This window comes from Lissotriton helveticus, chromosome 12 (assembly GCF_964261635.1).
Source record: "Lissotriton helveticus chromosome 12, aLisHel1.1, whole genome shotgun sequence".
Taxonomy (NCBI): Eukaryota; Metazoa; Chordata; class Amphibia; order Caudata; family Salamandridae; genus Lissotriton; species Lissotriton helveticus.
In genome coordinates this window covers 678,832,247-678,839,695 of record NC_136073.1, presented here as the reverse complement: position 1 = coordinate 678,839,695, position 7,449 = coordinate 678,832,247, and the positions used below count along the sequence as shown (strand labels likewise).

At 44.7% G+C, this 7,449-nt stretch overlaps 1 long non-coding RNA gene across 2 annotated transcripts in view; it reads right to left on the bottom strand.

The window, feature by feature from the left end:
* Positions 1 to 401: 401 nt before the first annotated feature.
* Positions 402 to 7,449, bottom strand: part of LOC144798450 (uncharacterized) — a 1,486,395-nt gene continuing 1,479,347 nt past the window's right edge. For both annotated transcript variants that reach the window (XR_013603538.1, XR_013603539.1), the window contains 3 exons: positions 6,514 to 6,565; positions 5,449 to 5,497; positions 402 to 417 (listed from right to left, as the gene is read on the bottom strand). This is a non-coding gene — a long non-coding RNA (uncharacterized LOC144798450). The remainder of the gene's footprint in view (positions 418 to 5,448; positions 5,498 to 6,513; positions 6,566 to 7,449) is intronic.

Sequence of the window (7,449 nt, the reverse complement as noted above, 5' to 3'; positions counted from 1 at the left end):
GGTGGACAGCTCTAGGTGAAGCCCGCAAGCTAATTCTACTGCGCACTTCACCAGAGCTTTTGGAGAATTCAGACGCACCTTGTGAGGCCCCAGGTCCCCGAGTTAGATACTTGCGTCGCGTTTATTATTTTTATTAGTTAGGTTCCTGAAAATTTCCTTATCACCCGACATGAAAAGGGAATTTGAACTCTCAGTTGGAATAGAATAATTGGCAATTCTGAACAAGAAGACTTACCTTTGGCAGGCGGTTCAGTCAAGAGAGGAGTTCCTGTGAAAACAAGAGAAATACAGATAAGTCATAGAAATAAGCGCATGTTAAATTAATGACAGAAAACGAATGTAATGTCATTTAGAGAAATTACAAGTAGAAATAACTACGCATTGAATACTTACCAGAAGACAGTAAATTCTGACCTCCTGAAAAAGAAAAACGACAACCAGAGTTAGTATCGTCATGGATAGAACAAAAGTTTAAGAATAAATACAAGGCTACAGAGCTCTAGCAGGAGGTAAGACAAGTAGATAAACAACTTATAGAAAACGCAGTGAGAATAGAGGAAGAATGTAATTAAGTCTATAACTGTTTGCAGATAATTCCACAGAGCAAGAGAGCAGAAGGGACAAAATTGAAATCAGAAGAGAGAAGAAGAGTAGCTAAGCCTTAGATCAAATAGGTGAGGAGATAAGTGAGTTTTCAGATAGCGCACACAGATATAGAAATAGGAAGTCTTGACCCTAATATTTTGATGTATTTGCATTAGGACTTCTACGGCTTTTTTAGAAAAAGACGAAATTTTAAGAAGCCAAGAAGAAGACGATCAAGGGCAGCCTCTTCTTGTTGTTTGTTATTTTATCCAATTTTTATTTATTTTTATTTATTTATTTAAATTTGTAACGCGCAACAGCTACCCGCAGTGGGTTTCCCGGCGCCAGGGACTGACTCAAGAAGGAAAAAGGATAGGCATACTGAAGCTAGCTAATAGCAACATCTCATTGATTGAAACGCAGAGTTTTAAGTCCTTTACGGAAACAAAACAAATTAGTTTCAGATTTTAAGACCGTGGGTAAGGCATTCAAAAATTTTGGGCCAAGGTAGGAAAAGGACCGACCACCCGTCTTTACAAGTTTAAATCTTGGAATAGTGAAGTCACCATTCGTTGAAGATCTCAAAGTGCGTCTTGGCCTATACGGTTGTACTAGGCTCTGTAGATATTTTGGGGCCGAGCCTTGTCTAATATTAAAAAGATGACACATGGCTTTAAACTTGACACGGTTTGGGATCCTGAGCCAATGCAAGTCACGCAGTGCATGTGAGGCCGATGTTCTCCTCGGAACGTTGTGGAGAAGTCGAGCAGCCGCGTTTTGTACAACTTGCAATTTGTTAATAGTTGAAGAATCAGCTCAGAGATAAAGAACATTTCCATAGTCCAGGCGAGATACCACCAACGCCTGGACTACAGTTCTTTGAGTATAAGGGGGCAGCATCCACAAAAATATTTGGAGCCATCTCAGAGTGGCAAAACAGATGGAGGCCACCTTAGAGGCCTGCTGCCTCATTGAGAGCTTGTCATCAATGAGAAAGCCGAGGTTACGAACTACGGCGACAGGCTGGGGAGTAGGCCCCATGTCACTGGGCCAATGCTGGGGACCCCAAAGATCTTTATTCTTTCCCAGTATCACCACCTCGGTCTTGTCCCCATTGAGTTTAAGGAGATTGCTCTGCATCCACTCATCCACACGAGAAAGGCCAAGCTTCAAAGCAGAAGTCTTATTACAGTCACTATTAGAATGAGAGAAAACAATTTGAGTATCATCGGCGTAGGAAAATAGCGTCAGCCCAGCGTTCTTCACAATAGTGGCCAGGGGTCTAACATAGATGTTAAATAAAAGAGGACTAAGTATAGACCCCTGGGGGACGCCGTACGCCGATGAACAAACTGCAGATGCAGCTGTCGCAGAAAAGACCTGGAATGTACGCCCGCTTAAAAAGGAGGCGATCCAGGCCAGTGCCGGACCATCCACACCCAGGGAGCGGAGAGTTGCCAAAAGAATAGAATGGGACACGGTATCGAACGCAGCACTCAGATCCAAAAGGATGAGTGCAGATGTTTCGCCGCAATCGATACCGTGCCGCAAACTCTCCGTCACTCAAAGGAGCGTGGTCTCGGTGGAATAGTGCGCTCGGAAACCTGACTGGGATGGATGGAGAAACCCTAAACTCTCAACAAAATGACTTAACTGGATATTAACGTGCCTTTCCAGGATTTTAGAAAACATAGGCAACAGGGAAATAGGTCTAAAATTAGACAGGTTGGAAACGTCTGCCCCAACCTTTTTTAGGAGGGGAACAACCATCGCGTGTTTCCATTCCTGTGGGACATAAGACTCAACTAACGATGCATTAAGTAGGCTCATGATTATACGACGAGAACTCAGATCCAATAGCTTCAGGACTTTGGCCGGCAAAGGATCTCGGGGTGAGCCAGATATGACACTGTTCAAGCAAGAAAAAAAGGAAACATCATCAAACAGCTGCCAGTCCATAAGCTTCACCAACGAAAAAGATGTTTCCTCCAAGCACGGTATTGATCCTAGCTGGAATGTGTTCGCCGTAGTCAAGGAGCTCAGGGAATTATGAATACGCTCCACCTTGGCAATGAAAAATTCCGATAAGGAATTACATTTGGCTTAATCCAAGGCAGGGGGAACCGGAATCGTGTCAGCTCCTGTTAGTTTCTTAACCACAGAAAAGAGTATCCGGGGACAATTCTGTGCTCTCGTCACCGTATTGGCGGTATGGGCTGCTCGCGCTATTTTACATTTTTTGTGATACACTTTAAGGGCTTCTATGTAGGCTGCTTTACGGGAGATGGAATAGGAACATCTCCATTTCCTTTCAAGGACCTTACAATTAGCCCGTAGAAGCTTCAAGTCATCTGAGAACCATGGCGCAGGAGGGCGATGGGACAAAGAGTGCTTAGGTGTCAGGGGAAGAAGAGTATCTGCGGCATTCCTTAACCAATGTGATACCGCAGTGTTTAACTCAGATACAGACTTATCTGATTCCGGAAGAGTATTAAAGAGGTGTTGGTTAAACTTTGTAAAATCAAGTTTACCCCACCGACGTACCAGCTCGTCCTTCCCCTTACCGCGCTTGGCCATAATCTTAGCATAAGGCAGGGAAAAATGGACGGCATAATGGTCCGACCATTCCAGCGGACGGGCACTCAAGGACCAATCAAATTGTAAATTAGAAAGAAGTGGGTCTAACAGGTGCCCAGCAGAGTGAGTAGGATCTGAATTACACAGCAAGATGTTAAGGGCTTCCAGATCAGATATAAAGTGTTTACTAGTAGTACAAAGAGGGTCTTCTAAATGAAGATTTAGATCACCAAGAATGGTGAAATTTGCAGCCCTCAAAGATAGTGGAGCTATTGCTTCAGCAGAAGAGGTCGCCCAGGTGTGGGAATAACCAGGAGGATGATAGACCAAGAGACCAGATAAAGTAAACTGAGGACTGATTGCTAATTTAAAGAGAGCAGCTTCACATCCAGGCAAAGGGAAGGCTTCGAGCTTACAGCTGTAGCTGGATTTCAAGATTATCGCGATACCCGCCCCTTTGCCGGTGTCTCTGTCCTTTCTTACCATGACATAGTCATTAGGAACAGCCATGGCAATATCTGGCCCAGAACTCTCCTGAAGCCAGGTTTCAGTAAGAAACAAGGCATCCGGCCTCTCGTCAACTATAAAATCATAAATGTTAAATTTATGTTTAGGAATGGACCGACAGTTAATACTCCATAACTGGAGTGGGGGCAAGTAAAAGATGCTTTAGTGCCCTTCGGTCTACCCCGCCTATGGGTGCTTTTCATGGCCTTGCATCTGGTCATTTTTCCGGTGGAAAAACCACAGCCAGAACAGTTGAAATAATGAACTGGCAGAACACAAGATGCACAGTGCGTAAGTAAAGGGGGTCTCAGAGAGTACAAAACCTCACCAGTATAGGTAAGTACAGTGGCTTGATAGGTGGGAGTATCCGGAGTTGGCGAAAGAGTTATGGCCCCTGGGCCCGTCCAGGTGCGGACGGGCGCAGACGGGCAAGACTCAGGCTCGACTCCGGCGCGAGTACGGCGCGCTCGCTGCGCGTTACTGCTGCGCGTATACATGGCAGGTTTTTATAGGGAGCTGTCAATCACACTAGAGCGCTCACAGGATGGCGCCGCCACGCTTCCCTATCCACCCCCAAGATGGCTGCCCATACGAGGAAAACCGCCTAAAGACCCGCTCAAACAGCGGTGGAAATGCCTATTAAAGTGCAGGTATGCGCTGTTCCCAATTTAAAAACAGGGGCTAAGGAAATAATCACGCAAAATAAAAATGGACAAAACGAGTAATAATTAAAAAACTATTGCAGTCAGCAGATACAATGTCTCAATGCGCGGGATGCAGAAATTTCCCCCTTCCCCCTTGAGGTATCTTGAGAGTCTTGTTAAGTAAAATTACAGACTCTGAGTGTCTTTGAGGTGGAGTTAGGAAAAGGTCTTCAGACTGTTCCTGTGCAATCTGTGGCAAGGCACTGTATCCTTTAAAAGTAAATTCTGACAATAGCGGCCATATCTAATCTGCCCTTTCCCATACAAAAAAAGGCTCTTCGGGCCTATCTGGGTGTTTTGGGATATTATAGGTAGTTTACACCCTCCTTCTCCTAAATAGCGGCCCCTTTAACCAATCTCCTAAAAAAGATGCAAAAACTGAAAATTACTTAGGCAACCCTCTACTAAAGCCTTGCCGGCCTTTCACCAGTTAAAACAATCCCTTACGACCAAGCCTGTACTCCTCAGTCCTGTTTCTACCAAACCATTCATCTTACAAACTGATGCCTCAGAATATGGCTTTGGAGCCGCACTCTTCCAGACAGATTCCCAAGGACCTGCCTAAAAAAATGAAAGTGTGTCCTCATGTAACGTAACTGGTGCTATGTAAAGCGCTCTGATAACTGATTCGGTTCGGTTCTAGTTCGCGCTATATAAAACTCCCCCCCAAAAAAAAAAAAAAAAAAAGGACAGGAAAAACCTATTATATACATTAGCCGCAAACTGTTTCCCAGAGAGAAAAATTATGCTGTAGTGGAGAAGGAAGCCTTGGCCATCAAATGGGCTCTTGAATCCTTGGGGTTTTAACTCGAAGGCAGGGAGTTTACTCTGTATACAGATCATGCCCCACTAGAGTGGCTGTCTCAGAACAAAGGACATAATGACCGGATTCTGCATTGGTTCTTAGCTCTACAACCTTTTCGATTCACCACCAACCATAGAAAGGGGAAATAGCAAACCAACACTGACTATCTCTCAAGGTACCCCTTAGATTCATTTCTTGTAGGCAAGAAAGTTAGGGAAGGGGGATGTAAGGAAGAGTCCCACAACGAGACCCCAGGGCCCAACTACTTACCTCATATTGTCCCATTGTCCCACGAGGAAGTGCCAAAACAATCTCGGACCTGGAAAGAAAATAGAAAGGAAAGGGTTAAACAATTCCTCCCAGACTCTCGCGTACAGGAAGGAGGGGGATCTACCCCACAGAGGCCACTCAGGGTCCAGCCCGAGGGAGAAAAGGACATCACATTGGGAAGACCGGGGGAACCTGAAGCAGAGGGGTGGAGCTGGAAAGAGTTGGAGGACGTCACGAAAGAAAGCCCAAGAGGAACGCTGACTGAAGGAGACGGAAGACCAAAGGAAGACACAGAGGACGGGGAAGAGACGCCCGAGGACTGGTTGACTCCCCCAGGAGATGTGCAATTACCGCCGCAACTCAGGAGAGTTGCGGCACTGGGGGTGAGTGACCCAAATCGGGGAAGGGACTTGCAGGAATTATAAATAGGGATGAGTTAAAAACATGCGGGGAGGATAGACGCCTAAGAGCAGTTTTCTCTTCCTTTTACACTGCATTAGTCTCCCAGATTGTTGTGTGGGTCCTGACCAAAAGGGCTAATACTACTGATGGTAAATGCAGTTTTTTTTTTAGTTTTTATTGTTTTTTCCCTTTGCTTTATTGGTACATTGGGATGTGAACACGGGTGTAGGAGTCTAAAAAAGTGCTAAAGGTTATTGATAAGTGAATAGAAAAGCACTATAAACAAAACCGACTTCTGCTGCTCATTGGGATGTTTTGAACCCTGTTATAAAGAAACTTTGAACCCTATAATATAGAAACTTTGACCTCTGATATATGTAGAATGCACTTCTCAGCTACCTATTTTATTGGCCTCACAGTTTTCTCAGTTCTTTCGAGGAGATTTCTCCCACTATTTGTTCAATAAGAGCTGGAAGAGTGTGCGCATGAGAAAGGGAAAGAAATGATTTACCCCTGCCATTCTGCTTTCACCTCCTGCCTATCCCTGAAACCAAAGTGTGCGTGAACATTTAATTTTTTTCCTCTATATTCACTCTGGGTTTGATGAAGGCTACTGTCCCAGCTCCAACTCATTAAGAGTAGAAAACTAAAAAAGGTACTTACCATTATTTTTTCCTCTTTTCAAGCATCCTGGGGACCACCGCTTGGAGAAGACCTGATAGAAAGAAGAAAAAGAAAAAGGAGTGAAAAAGCATAGAAAACCCAGAATCCTGATTACAACGTTTTTTCCATATGTGCACTTGACTCAGAAAATAAATACGCAAACATTGAGAAACATATTAAGCCTCCTAGCTTCTATTTCCGCCCATCCCTCTCACAAAGGGTTATTACAATTGAGATGAGGAAGTAGAATTTATATAATAAAGTCATCTGTAGTAATCCAATCATGATATCTGCATCACTTTCTCATCCTAGACCTTACATCAATCCCACTATAGTGAGTATCCAGAAAGGACAAAGTTCAGATACAAACAAGGTAGGACCAAACCCAGGAGGTAAACAAAGCCTTAAGTGCTAGCGCCAAAGCAAGATGACCAATAGTAGAAATGCAAAAGTCAGAAGTCATAAACAGTGTGTCCAGTAAGGCAAACCCCCAACTAAATGGGTACACATAAGAGTCGACCACCACAAGGCAACCTGAAAAGCACAAAGCACTACTCGCGGTCATCTGGTCGTGCTTGACCGGGTGAAAGTCATAAGTTCAGGGTGACCACAATGGAGTGCGGTCCAAATACAGGGGACAGGTTAATTCCGCTGAAAAAGTCACCATTTCAAAGTCCAGCCCAAAGAGTTCAGTTTGTTGTGGAGGAGGTTGCTAGGACCAGGGAGAGAGTCGGAGATGGTCATCACTGTAGCGCAAAGAGCAGTCCTGGCATTGCAGCCAGTCATTGCTGTAGCATGAAGATCCGGTCGGGCGTCGCAGGTGATCATTGCTGGAACCATACGTTGGTGGTTACCGCAGACTTTCGTTACTGTAGCATGAAGTGTAGATCTCAAGTTGCCAGGTGTTGTGGAAGGTCGCTGTAGCAAGAAGAGTCG